Here is a 14,664-nt window from a genome sequence, read left to right as displayed (position 1 = left end):
AAGGTTCTTAGCTGTTTGGGAGGGAAGTACAGTGGTGTTGTCGATGGAGATGGAGAGATCTGCGAGAGGACAGTCTTTCCCAGGGAGGAAGAGTAGCTCTGTCTTACCAAGGTTGAGCTTGAGGTGGTGGGCAGACATCCAGTCGGGGAAAAAAACAAGCTTCGACTTGTAAAAAAGTGAACTGAATGGTTGTCGGGGTTGGAATTACAGTTAGGAAATGTGGGAATAATTTCAGAGCGCCGGTTTGTCTAAGATGACGTCATCAAAGTGTTTGTTGACCCAATTCGAGGTGTAATGCAATATGTGTTTATATTGTTTCTAATTTATTTCGCTCTGATTATAGCAATTATGTTAAATGTTACCAATGCTGGCATTGCGGGTGGTTACTATGGCCAAACAAACTGACTTACTGTACATATGCACCTCACACCATAAGTGACTTTGACCGTGACCAGATGCTCGTCTAGCACCAACCCTTCTGAAACTGCTGAATTTACACAGAAGGGTGCGAAAAACAACAACTTTGGTCAGCAGAAAAGTATCTCAGAAAGCAACACGTACGTCAAACCAGATGTCACTTTGGTGGTGTCACAGGGTGACTAGTGTCTATGTGTGTGTGTGTGTGTGAGAGATTGAGTGCCACGCCTTCTACTCTTGCCACAGGGGTTTGATTGGCACCAATTGCACACAGGTGCGGGCAGTTTGGTTTCCCCCTGGCTTTCTTATTTAAGCAGCAGCCGAGAGGACAGAGGGAGAGCTGGAGGGAAGCAGACATTGAGAGTGTGCCTGGAAGAGACGAGCCAGAAAGCGGTTGAGAGCCAAACCCGACCAGACTGTTGTTGCAGCAGAACCACAAGCACCCGTCCGTGCTCGAGAGGTCCGGGAGACAGCGTAAGTAAGTAAGTAAATTTTATTTATATAGCACTTCTCACAGAGAAAACTCACAAAGTGCTTCACAAGTTAAAATACATACAGGATAAAATAACAACAGAAAAACAAAACAAAAAGACAAAAGCAAATAACAGTCAAATACAAAAATACAGGACTACAGATCAAATTTCAGAGGAGCAGTCAAATAAAATTGAAATAAAATTAAAAGAGTGAGTCCCTAGACAAAGGCCTGTGTGAATAGAAGCGTTTTTAGCCGCCGCTTAAAAATGTCCACAGAGGCAGCAGTTCTCAGATCGTGAGGAAGAGAGTTCCACAGCCTTGGTGCCACGGACTCAAAAGCTCGATCCCCTTTGGTTTTGAGCCTAGTACGGGGAACAACTAAAAGGCACTGGTCAGCAGACCTCAGTGACCTGCTGGGAACATGAGAAAGGAGCAGATCACCCAGGTATGCCGGTGCCTGACCATGCAGGGCTCTGTATGTTATAACGAGCACTTTGAACTGGATTCTGAAACTAACCGGAAGCCAGTGCAGCGAGGCCAGGACTGGAGTGATATGACAATACTTACTGGACCTGGTCAGTAAACGGGCAGCAGCATTTTGGATTAATTGAAGATGGTCCAGAGAGGATTTGGAAAGGCCAGTAAAAAGAGAATTACAATAATCCAAGCGAGATGACACAAAAGCGTGTATAATCATCTCTAGCTCGGAGTGTGACACAATGGACCTGAGCTTTGAAATATTTCTAAGATGAAAAAAGCATGTACGTGACAGGGACTTAATATGTTTTTCAAAGAGCATGGCCTGATCAAAAAAGACACCCAGATTTCTCATGCTGGATCGCACATTCTGGTTTAGGGACCCAATACAATTAGTCACCTTCGCGTGAGCCCTACTACAGCCACAGCGGCCGTCTGCTACACCCAGGAAGCCGTCCGGGAGAGCCAGCCCAGTCACCAGGGAGAACTAGCCAGCCGTTCCCGTTCCAGTGCCATCCGGTGTTCGAGAGAAGAGGCCTTGGACCAAAGTGGAGGGGTGGGGACGCGTTCCGCCCTTCCTCCAGTTAAGTCCCTCTCTTACACCCTTCTCTACAACCCTTTACCAGCGCAGCAAGCTATTTATCGGCGCCCATATTGACGCCTTTTAAACTATAGTTATCCATCAAGTGGGGGTTTTAATACCAGCGCTTTAACGTGGGCTAGAATCCGTGTATGTTGTGTTCTTTCGTTTTTCCGTTTCAAAACCAAATCGGAAAAACCAAATAACGGTTTGGTTTTTTTCTTTTTCCGTTTTAAAACAAAAACGGAAAATCAAAAGACGAAAAAACAGGAGGTTTTTCTGTTTTAAAACTAAACGGGAAAAGGGGAAAATCAAGATTTGTTTTGTTTTGTTTCTGTGATATTTGGATATTTTTGGAAACCCCCGTGAATGCTGGGAAAACGAGGAGAGGAGAGGAGGCGCATGCGCGACATTTCCGCGGAAGTTTCAGTCTCAGAAAACAGGAAGAGAGGAGTTGTATGGTCTGAAGTTTGCTTGTTACGTTTTGACAACTTATTGCAGTTATGGCCGCACTTGAACCTTATCATAACTTCATCCACAAACTGTTTGACAGTGGAGAAACATACTCCGAGATCAGTGCCGCTCTGCAGCGTTTTGGTGCTCCGCGCTGCTCAGGTTAGTAACGTTATTTCGTTATTTTTTATGTTGTTTGTCGTTTTTATGTTGTCCTCTCCATGTGGCCATGCTTTCAAACTTATATCAGCTAAAACAGATGTTTAGGTAACGTTACATTAACGTTAGCTTGCAAGCTAACGTTAGCTTTCAGCTGTTATATTTGAGGCGAACCTGCCGCTCATGTTGTGGTGTTGTACAGTATAACGTAGCGACTAGCTAGGTTGTCTGTCTGACCGTCTGCCTGTCTCTTTGTCTGTCAATCTGTCTCACTGTCTGTCTACCTGACTGTCAGTCAGCAGATAGACAGACAGTGAGACAGACAGTCAGTAGCCTACATCAGTCAGTGACTAACTTACTTTCTGACTGTCTGCACGACTGTCTGTCTCACTGTCTACCTGACTGTCTGTCTGTCTGTCTGCCTGTCTACCTGACTGTCAGTCAGCGTCTCTCTGACTGACTGTTTCGCCTGTCTACCTCACTGACTGATGTCTGTCTGCCACTGACTGTCTGCTTGACTGTCACACTGGATGTTATGTAATTTAGTGTATAGCTTTCCATTGTTGCTTTGAATTTGACATTAGGCCAGCCATGACAATAGAGGCCTCTTTTAGGTCTGTGACCTCTGACCCCTTTTGTTTTTGCCCATAGTCTTCTGCACGGCCCAGCCACAGTCTTCATCACCAGTGTCAGGCCCAGTCTCCTGAAAGGTTCCACCTGTGTCATTGGGGCCATCCTCCAGGGTTGCTCCACCCTTCGGCCCAGCCTCCTGGACACCCTCTACACCTGCCTGTTCGTCGCTGCCCAGGCCACATCACCTGCTCACTTCCTCCATGGGGCGACTACTTAATTTGAACTATACATCAACTGACACTTAACTAGACCAGCTTGTGATTTGTGTATCTGTTTCAAATAAATGTACCATTTGAAGGGGCAGCTGTTCAAAAACCCAAGCTAAACGTCCTGGACTCAATCTCAGAGAATCCTTCACATCACTTCTCACCATTGCCAGTTACACACGTCATTAGTACCCACAATCAGGATTGAATTACCCCACCTCAATCTATGCCCCACCTTCATCCTTTGCAGTGTTCCTTTAAAGGTTCTGTTAATCTATTTTTTCTCATGTGTTCTATTGATCACACTCAATAGAACACACTCTAGGCCGTGTCAGGTCACTCCACCCTGTCCACCCTTTTGGTCATCGGTCAATTGATTATTATACAAAAGGTAGTTCTGGCAGGAGCAATTTGAATAGATGATGCAGAGTTCGGATAAGACAAGACAGTTTGGTCTTTTTTTATTTATTTTTATTAAAAAGGTTTACATTTCCTAATATGTATTATTGCCGCATGTATATGCTTGTTCAAAATATGCATTGCCACATGTATTAGATATGTTTGTTCAAAGTAAATTACAAATACTATTTGAATATGTGTCAATTGTTTAAACAGACAAAATGGATACTAAATTTGATTTTGAACACAGCTGATTATTGATTTGCTGAATTAAAAATATATAGGTGAAGCAATTGTATTTATACAGCACCAAATCATACACTTAAGATCCTTTACAATTAAAGCAGGTGAAGACCAAACTCTCCAGGCAATTAAGGTATGGATGGATATCAGCTACAGATAAAATTGTGCTAAATGATAGCTACTGTAATATGGTCTACAAAGGTCCAATGCCCACCCTTTCCCCTCAAGTATTTAGAATTGACTACAAATGCAGTCAGTACATTTTAGTAGACATGATATGCCAAACAGCTTTAATGGTCAAAAGTTGACACTGCATGATGTAAAATACTTGAATAAAGATTCTGGAGTCAGAGGTTGGTCTCAGATGAATATATTATAGCTTGCAAGCGGAGGAATACAGAGTATAGCTTAAGGCTGGTACAATATCACTCATTCTCTAGATCAGTGATACTCAACCCGAGGCTCTAGAGCCACATGCGGCTACTTAAAATAAATAAATACAAATCTAATAAAATAATGGGAGGAAAGGGACTTGGATTGTGGCTCTTTCAAAGCTTTGTTTTTGTCAGTGTCTCCTGAGTAGGGCAAGGCTGAGTACCACTGCTCTAGATTATACACAGAGGCCCCAGCAAATCTGTCATATCTCTCTCTACAATGCAGACAGTTATGGAGTTCTGGACAAAATTACATAACAATGTTCTCAGATTTGTGTGTGAGAGTCCCCCCCAATCAAATGGGTCAGTGGCCCTAATTTGGGGACTAAATTATGGTATGGTTTTATTTGGTGATTAAAAAGGGCACGTCTTGCCAACACACTAACATAGAAGAGAAATTTAAAATAAAAGAATCGCTGAGGATGAAAACACAATAAAGCCCAAAGGCTTATTCCATTGTGGTCCTCATAGGGGTCCTTGAAAGGAAAAGGGTCAGAACCACTGGTCTATCACATAGCCACCTTTATGTAAGAGTGTGAATTGACCTGCTGGTCATTTTTTTAAGCTACAGTACTTGGCACTAGCTACTTGTCTATGGTCCGTGTTCGACATAGCCCTGCCTGTAAGAGTAGAACGACTTTTTGGTAAAAGAAAAAAAAATACAATTTTATATGTAGACTGTTAAACCAAGAAGTTGATATGCTGATAGTCCTCTCAGCTTTTATTTGGAGATATTTGCTGGTTGGTAGTCTAAGTCTAAACTTTAGACTAATAATATTGCATGTATGTAGAGGCATGGATGTTAGCTGGTACAAAGATGTATGAAATATATCAGCTTAGACCCTGGTTGCAAGTATAACCATTTATAAAAGGCAGGATGAAGGTAGCCTAGGTAAACCCAGCCCCCACGTGACCTGCTCTCTCAGTTCCCAGTCCTAGTCATAGTGACTGAGAACAGGTCTGAGAGCAGGTCACGTGGGGGATGGGTTTACCCAGGCTAGGATGAAGGTGGTAGCCTGGGTAAACCCAGCCTTCAACGTGACGTCACAGGCTATGCCTGTAGTGTACATTTCTTCGGTGCTGATAGTATGATAGATGATAGAGGTCATGTGGAGGCTGGGTTTACCCAGGCTATGAAGGTGGGGTAATCAAATCCTGATCGTGGGCACTAATGAGGTGAGTGAGAGGTGATGGTGTGAAAGATTCTGGGAGATTGAGTCCAGGATGTTCAAATTAAGTAGTCGCCCCATGCAGGAAGTGAGCAGGTGATGTGGCCTGGGCAGCGACGAACAGGCACAACAGGTGTAGAGGGTGTCCAGGAGGTTGGGCTGAAGGGTGGAGCAACCCTGGACGATGGCCCGGACACCAATGACACAGGCGGAACCTTTCAGGAGACTGGGCCTGACACTGGTGATGAAGACTGTGGCTGCACCGTGCAGAAGACTATGGGCAAAAACAAAAGGGGTCAGAGGTCACAGACCTAAAAGAGGCCTCTATTGTCATGGCTGGCCTAATGTCAAATTCAAAGCAACAATGGAAAGCTATACACTAAATTACATAACATCCAGTGTGACAGTCAGGCAGACAGACATCAGTCAGTGAGGTAGACCGGCGAAACACACAGTCAGTCAGAGAGACGCTGACTGACAGTCAGTCAGGTAGACAGGCAGACAGACAGTCAGGTAGACAGACAGACAGTCAGGTAGACAGTGAGACAGACAGACAGTCAGTCAGGTAGACAGACAGACAGTCAGGTAGACAGTGAGACAGACAGTCGTGCAGACAGTCAGAAAGTCAGTTAGTCACTGACTGATGTAAGCTACTGACTGTCTGTCTCACTGTCTGTCTATCTGCTGACTGACAGTCAGGTAGACAGACAGTGAGACAGATTGACAGACAAAGAGACATGCAGACGGTCAGACAGACAAGCTAGCTAGTCGCTACGTTATACTGTACAACACCACAACATGAGCGGCAGGTTTGCCTCAAATATAACAGCTGAAAGCTAACGTTAGCTTGCAGGCTAACGTTAATGTAACGTTACCTAAACATCTGTTTTAGCTGATATAAGTTTGAAAGCATGGCCACATGGAGAGGAAAACATAAAAACGACAAACAACATAAAAAATAACGAAATAACGTTACTAACCAGAAAGCTGCAGAGCGGCACTGATCTCGGAGTATGTTTGTCCACTTTCAAACAGTTCGTGGATCAAGTTATGATAAGGTTCAAGTGCGGTCATAACTGCAATAAGTTGTCAAAACGTAACAAGCAAACTTCAGACCATACAACTCCTCTCTTCCTGTTTTCTGAGACTCAAACTTCCGCGGAAATGTCACGCATCCTCCTCTCCTCTCCTCGTTTTCCCAGCATTCACGGGGGTTTCCAAAAATATCCAAATATCACAGAAACAAAACAAAACAAATAAAACTTGATTTTCCCCTTTTCCCGTTTAGTTTTAAAACAGAAAAACCTCCTGTTTTTTCGTTTTGGGATTTTCCGTTTTTCCGTTTTGGTTTTAAAACGGAAAAAGAAAAAAACGAAACCGTTATTTGGTTTTTCCGATTTGGTTTTGAAACGGAAAAATGAAAGAACACAACATACACGGATTGCTAGGCTATGACAGTTTGGACTGGGTCTTATTTCGTTTGATTTGAAGTGGGTTTATTTGCAGTGCAATCATAACATTTATTTATTTGATTTGTTCCTGAGTTGAACTCTTGGTGTGCCGTGGACTATTTTTATTTTGTTAAATATCTTCCCAGCTAAGCCTTATCGAGTGCCCCGTTTTAGCTTTACAACAGACTGATTTTAAGGAAGACCATCCCCCTGACGAGATATCTGTTTTTATTCTAAGCTGCTGCTGTGATCGGCCGTCCCCGGCAGACGAAGGACTCGTCTGCTGCCTGTCTTCGGGAGCGAGGACAAGGGACAATTGAGGAGGACTGGAACTTCCATGAACTTTGCACCTTTTTTATCCATTGGATTAGTTATATATATATTGTTGTAATAAAGGACACATTATTTTATTCTGCCCCCGCCTTGCATTTTGTTGTTGCTCCCCAACAGAAAAAAGGGTTTTTATTAAAGACACCACCCGGTGACAGTAGCGGTTTAAGACTTGAGTTGAAAGCTGATACCTAGCCAGTATTAGTATTAGCTTCTGTTTTGCCCATGCACATACGTTGCAGCATTGTGTATTTCAGTTGAGGTTTGCCAAAGTGAAGGGGGTTGGATACTTATTCAAACATCATATATTCATTTTTTCATTTTCTAATGTAAAAATTCATGTTACTTAACACATTCACTGCCAACAGATTTTTTTTTACTGTAGGTAGCTTCTGCCAAGGGTTTTTTTGAGGATTCTGGCTCATCTTTCAAGAGCCGAGGATTATTTTCTGTTAGGATTTTGTGAACACAAAATATCTCAAAAGAACTAATAGAATGTGTGCTTTCTCTGTCTAAAAGAGTTAGTTTGTAGAGTTAGTAGTTATGTAGGCATTAGCAGTTGAATACAGCATGGTTTCAGCGTCTGAAATTGAAAGCTGAGAAAAATGCCTTTTTGTGAAATTCGATAGAACAGTCACTTTAACCATTTATTTTTGGCATCAGTAAGACGTCAGACATCTAAACAATAGTTTTGAACAGTATTTTCCTCCATAACAGCAGGAAACCCCCCTCTCCTTCAAACTCCTCCCTCCGTGTGTGTTCGCCTCCTCCCTCCGTGGCTGCAGCGGGTGTGTCACAAGCGAGTTTCTGCTGCCTGTCTGCTGCCTGGCGGCCCCTCGTCGGGCGAACCTGGATGGGGCTCGCTCGTTTCTTGGGGTTTCGGTTGAGAGCTTTGATGAAGCTTTTGCGATTGGCTTCATGCTGCGTGTTTCAAAGTGTGTTGCACCCAGTCTATTTTTGGAACCCCCCACCGTTGTGCGCCACCGTTGTGCGCCAGCGCGAAAGCGTTTTCGCCAAACCATTCTACAGTATGAGAATGGTTTCCTCACGCTTTTCCCTGCAGTTTTGGCTCGCTTTCTCTAGTCTGGGAGAGCACTGTCGCAACTTAGTGGGTCGGTGGAATGGGTTGTACACGTTCGGTGGCTCCCATATTTTTATAGCAGACGTAAAAGGGTTTGATAATATCTCGTCCACGGCAGTCAAGCGTTGGTTTCTGCTTGACGAGATATCTCGTCCACGGCAGTGAACGTGTTAATACGTAATAAAAAAGTATTATTGTTGTAAATTAAAATATATATAGAAAATCATGTTACCCGTAATCATGTTATCCAGTGTCATGGGATTTAGTGTAGAGCTCTGATCCTAGAATCGCCCTTGAGCCTAGTTCAGATGAATGATTCACAACAAAACTTCAACTCTGGCTACTAATGCTAACACCCCGAGCTAGCCCACTGGATGAGACATGTTCACCATAGGCCTAGGCTACTTAAAATGCTGTGCCTGTTGTGCCTTGCATAACTCACACTGTGAACCTCTCTATCAGGCCAAGGTCCCCAATGATCTTAAACTGGCCAGAGTGGTTTCACTGTATAAGAAAGGGATTAAGGTTATACAAGGTAATTATAGAATTATAGACCTGTGTCCATACATAGGGTTTTATCAAAGGTTCTTGAAAAAAACATATGTGAGCAGATAGTCATATGAAAGGAAGTGGAGATAGAGAATCACTTTGTAACAAGCAGAGAGCTTTTTAACACAAGAACGGCCATGGCAGCCTTTTTGACCTTATCGAAATGTATTTGTGCCTTGTGCAATATTTTAATTTAAAATAGTTTTCATATGAATTAGGTAGAGGGTAAGAAAATATGAGCATTTTCGAACGGCCATAGGCGGTCATTTTGATCTCATTTTGAATTTCCCGGGGTTTTAGGACTATTCTTTTTATCTTTTAACATGTTGGTGTTATTTCATCTTTTTAAAAGATATCTTAACACAATAAATGCATTTCTCTCAATTGGGTATATCATGAGAGATCATACAGATCTAACGGTCAAAATGAGCCTGCCTGTCTGTCTGCCTGCCTGTCTGTCTGTCTGTCTGTCTGTCTGTCTGTCTGTCTGTCTGTCTGTTTGTCTGTGTGTGTCTGTATGTCTGTCTGTCTGCCTGCCTGTCTGTCTGTCTGCCTGTCTGTCTGTCTGCCTGCCTGTCTGTCTGTCTGTCTGTCTATACAGCCCGGTCTACAGCGCAGTCTGGGCGGGTAGGCTGGACATACTGCAGGAACTCATCAGGTTCCGTGCTGCTGTTCCTGTTCACATAGACAGTGATCACACGCCCTCCACAAATCTCCTCTCTACATCAGCGCCGCCCGCCACCACCTGGACTGCTTCCGCCTGCTGCTCCAGCCCGTCTGCGTTCTGACCCGTGACGTGGCTTGAGGTGGTGCTGCATCACAGGTGCAGCGCGGCCTTCGTCCAGCGGCTCCTGGACCACGGAGCATGGTGACCATGGGAGCAGGCACAGCTGGAGGAGAGGGCGGATGCCGAGGCTTTCAGGGTCTTTCTGGAGGCCTCGCAGTCTGTGTCGGATCCTTGACAGCAAGTTTGAAAATCTTGTGATTCTCTTTGTGTGCAAGGTGCTATAGAGCTGCCATCATCTTGAAGTGAGTTTCCCATTCATTTGTCCATAGACATTTAGAAACATCCTTAAGTTATATGAGTTTTATGGATGGAACCAAGCCAACCCGTGACTGCATCTTGAGTGACCAGAAAACATTTCACTTGGAGCAAAAACCACAACCCCACACCCCAATGTCACGTGACCGTTCAGCTCTATCTATACACATCAACTTTACAGTTGCCGTTGTGTGACTCTACGGCCAGCAGATGGCCTATAATAGGGCCCTAGCAGTATGCAAGCTTTTTTTAAATGTTTTTGGTCATGGCCCCTTCACACTCAGACAGCTCTACGTACTTGCCTGACGTGGCCGGCCTCCATTTCCCCAAACTGGAACTGCGCCGGCTGCATTTAACTGCATGTAGTACACTGACTATGCAAGTACCTCATACCCACATCAAAAGTCTGACTTATCCCTTTAATTCTTAATTCTCACTCTGCTGTTTTTAGTTTTCCAGATAAATGCTGAGTTCATGAGGGTCACTATAGTTCCAATGGAGACCAAGTCCATGGCACAGTTGGACTATTACTCGAGCAAACTGCTGGGGATCGTCAGGAGCAGGGGAGAGGCTGTCAAAGTCAAGACTGCCACAACTTTGAAGGTGTTGGATGAGGTATCTATGAATGAGTTGTGTATCAGTGTGATCCATGGCCAAAGAGTCTTTTAGTGTGTATGCAATTTAAATAATAGAACTGTTCTTCCTCAGACTGCAGACATGACCATAAGAAGAGAGTGCATCCTGAAATGTCGTCTCATGTACCTGGGTGAACCTTGGGAGGACCTTATAAAAGAATACAAGGTAGAACAACCCCTCTTAGTTCAAATTGGCTAAGTGTTGGCGGCGCGACGTCATCAGTGATGTCAGTTGAGCAATTCTGATGTACGGCAATTCCTATCTTCTGCATCATGGCTTGACAGAAAGGCATCCGGGCTAACTTCCCCTATTCTCATAGTAACTATATTTTCTTTTGACCACATTACATCCACTGACTGCTAGCCATAGTCCATCCCTCTCTGAAACTACAGCAAAAAAAAAGACCTGTGTCGGTACCGTTTGACCTTTAAAAAAAAGTGTTTAACCAAAAAAGGATGCAGATTTTTTTTTCTTTTTTTTTTCTTCTCTCTCTTCCCTAAGGGAAAACGTTTTAGTCAGAAACCTTGTTCTTAACTGTTTGGGGGGGGGGGGGGTGGAGTGCAATTCTGATTGAAGTTGAAACTTGTTCCACTTGGTCTTGACTGTTTGGGGAAAAAAAGTGCAATTCTGTGCTGCAAAGGGACGGTTGTATCCTGGGGTCGGTACTGTTTGACCTTTAAAAAAAAAAAAAAGCTAATGTGTGAGTCTGGTGTGTCGCTCACACAGTGACGATTGCTGATCCGTCTTCTTGTTATTATGTGTCTTCAAAGCCGAATGCCGATTGATGACGGTGCTGCTGTGATCTTCTGCCCGCCTCCTGTGCCGCTGACGGTACGTGCACATCATGAAGCGCTCGGCGGCTTGCCTCCTGAAAAAGCCGCTTTGACGCTGCATCTTGATAGGCTGTCTTGCTCTATTTCCGTGTCTGATTGGTCCATTTACCTCGCGCCCCCTGCCGCTGGAACCGCCCACAGCGTTTCACGCTCTGCGACAGTAGGCTCGTTTGAGATGACTGCCGCCTCGCCTGGAAAGCAGACGAGAGCAGGCGAGCACAGTCAGGCGAGGCGTCAACAAGTCGAACACCCCCGCAGCACACTCACTGCTGCTTTTCTTCTTCTACAGTTTTGTTTAACAGCGGTTTGTAAACAAATTAAAACATGCATTAGCGCCACCCACACTCACTGCTCAAATAACACAGCCCTTCAGATTCCTTATTTTTATTTTAATGTAGGCATTCCAGGTGGTATTTATGTAAAATATGGAGTGACAGCTTGGAATAGATATAAAATTGAAGTTTCTACACTTCACTGTGGGTTTGTGATGCACCTGTGTTGAACCAATGGGCGCTCAGCTTGATGCGTTTCTCGTCATCCTCTGTCATCCACAGTCGGACGCAGTTGGTGGGGAGCAACTGCGGCGCCTCGCTCCAAATCTGCGCCCGCCTCGCTCTCGCGAGAGTCACGTGACTCACGCAGTCGGGCAGGACGGAGCAAGTCGGACAACTTTCTAACCATCATGCAACGGGGCAAGCAAGGCGCTGGTCGAATCTGCGCAGAATTTGCTCATCTCAAACGAGCCTACGCTGTGGGCGGTTCCAGCGGCAGGGGGCGCGAGGTAAATGGACCAATCAGACACGGAAATAGAGCAAGACAGCCTATCAAGATGCAGCGTCAAAGCGGCTTTTTCAGGAGGCAAGCCGCCGAGCGCTTCATGATGTGCACGTACCGTGAGCTGTACTGTTCGTGACTGTGGTCCCTGCCTTGCTTCCCGCGGCCATCGGCAACGGGACCCCTCACCTGCCTCGCCCGATCTTCGCCGCCGCAGTGCATTGCACTTCGCGCTGCTGTGGAGGCTAGCCCAGGTCCACGAGCCAAGCCATGGCTCGCTGCGCTGCCCATGTATGTTCACCCGCTGGATGGGAAAAGGAAGTCTTGGAGGAGCGATAAGAAGCTAAAGCTTTTTTTATTATCCCAACTCACCACGGACAAATAACATATTAGGTGAATTGGGACGAACATTTTAATTCTTTAAATCTAAACTTTCTTTTAGATTTCCATTTAGGCTTTTTTTTTTTTTAATCTATGCAACAATTAAAGTGTTTCTTCTTGCAAATATAGCTTGTGCCCCTATAGCCTACTACCACATTCACTTTGCATTAGGCATCTATTGGGATTGCTCTTCCTCAACTCACCTCCTGTCAGATCCTTGTTACACGATTGCTGTGCCCGTTCCGTTATTAGTTTGCAGTGATTTCTTTTGCAGTGTGTCTGCCGTACTTTGAATAGTTTGTATAGTGACGTGTAACTGTAAACATCATATGACTTGAAAACCAGTTTGGAGTGTACTGTGACAAACCCATTTTTGTAACATCGTGCTGCTGGAAAGTCAACAAAAACAACTGGGAATTCTAACTCCTGTAGTGACTATTGACAATTGTTAATGTTGGTGACTTAATAAGGTGGTGTGCTATACATGATTTTATGTTTAGTCAAATAAAGCATTGTATATTTTTATACTTTACTACTTGTTGTCTTCTTTGGGCTCCAGATCTTACTCGCTTTTGGTGACACTTGTGTGTATGGGTAATGTACAGATGGTGAGAAAAAACACACTTACATTCACACACATTTATAAACGCACACACAAAAATCAAACATGCATGATGATGTGATTACTAGTTGATCTGAGCCTATATTCTGTGTGGATTTATGTGTTATGTGTGTGATTAACACGGCTGACCTCCTCCCCTATCGACCCACTCCAACCCTCCGATCCTCGTCCACTGTCCCCTCACCATTCCACCATCCAACCTCTACAGCTTTGGTGATCAAGCCTTCTCCTGGCCTGAGCAGCTCCCCGTCTCTGGAACGCCCTCCCCCAGCCTGTCAGATGACTCACCCTCACTCCCCACTTTCAAATCCCGGCAGAAAACCTGCCTATTCTCTCAGGCATACAAACCTCCCCTACCCATAGTAGGCCCTTTTTACAGCGAGCATTTTGAGGCGGTAGAGCAGGAAGTAAAGCAGATGTAACCAATAACATGAATGAGGGCCCTCACACTGGAACACCTAAATTGAATGGAACCATCATTAATGGTATTGGTTACACCCTGCCTGCTCCCTCTCTCCCCTCCCCTCTTGTCTGCCTAGCCCCTGTCCCTCCCATACCCTCCCTCCGACTCCTTCTATTTAGCCATGTGTCCGTGTTTACTTGTGTTATCATGTGTCTTGTGTTATCATGTGTGTTATGTTATCTTGTATTATCATGTGTCTTGTGTTATCATGTGTCTTGTGTTATCATGTGTCTTGTGTTATCATGTGTCTTGTGTTATCATGTGTCTTGTGTTATCATGTGTGTTGTGTTATCATGTGTGTTGTGTTATCTTGTGTTATCATGTGTGTTGTGTCATCATGTGTGTTATGTTATCTTGTGTTATCATGTGTGTTGTGTTATCATGTGTGTTATCATGTTATCTTGTGTTATCATGTGTCTTGTGTTATCATGTGTGTTGTGTTATCATGTGTGTTATCATGTTTACTTGTGTTATCATGCGTGTTGTGTTATCATGTGTGTTGTGTTATCATGTGTGTTGTGTTATGTGTGTTGTGTTATCATGTGTGTTATCATGTTTACTTGTGTTATCATGTGTCTTGTGTTATCATGTGTGTTGTGTTATCATGTGTGTTGTGTTATCATGTGTGTTATCATGTTTACTTGTGTTATCATGTGTCTTGTGTTATCATGTGTGTTGTGTTATCATGTGTGTTGTGTTATCATGTGTGTTATGTTATCTTGTGTTATCATGTGTCTTGTGTTATCATGTGTGTTGTGTTATCATGTGTCTTGTGTTATCATGTGTGTTATGTTATCATGTGTGTTGTGTTATCATGTGTGTTGTGTTATCATGTGTCTTGTGTTATCATGTGTGTTA

At 44.1% G+C, this 14,664-nt stretch overlaps 1 long non-coding RNA gene across 1 annotated transcript; it reads left to right on the top strand.

Moving 5' to 3' along the window:
* The first annotated feature begins 760 nt into the window (after window positions 1–760).
* LOC310777123 lies at window positions 761–10,883 on the top strand. Its single transcript, XR_014552729.1, has 3 exons — window positions 761–899; window positions 10,549–10,712; window positions 10,806–10,883. It is a non-coding gene; the product is annotated as an uncharacterized lncRNA (long non-coding RNA).
* Window positions 10,884–14,664: the final 3,781 nt, after the last annotated feature.

This window comes from Poromitra crassiceps (assembly GCF_964638095.1).
Source record: "Poromitra crassiceps genome assembly, chromosome: 5".
NCBI classification, from domain to species: domain Eukaryota; kingdom Metazoa; phylum Chordata; class Actinopteri; order Beryciformes; family Melamphaidae; genus Poromitra; species Poromitra crassiceps.
Note: the sequence above shows the minus strand (reverse complement) of the source record. Positions and strands in the feature narration are given on the sequence as shown.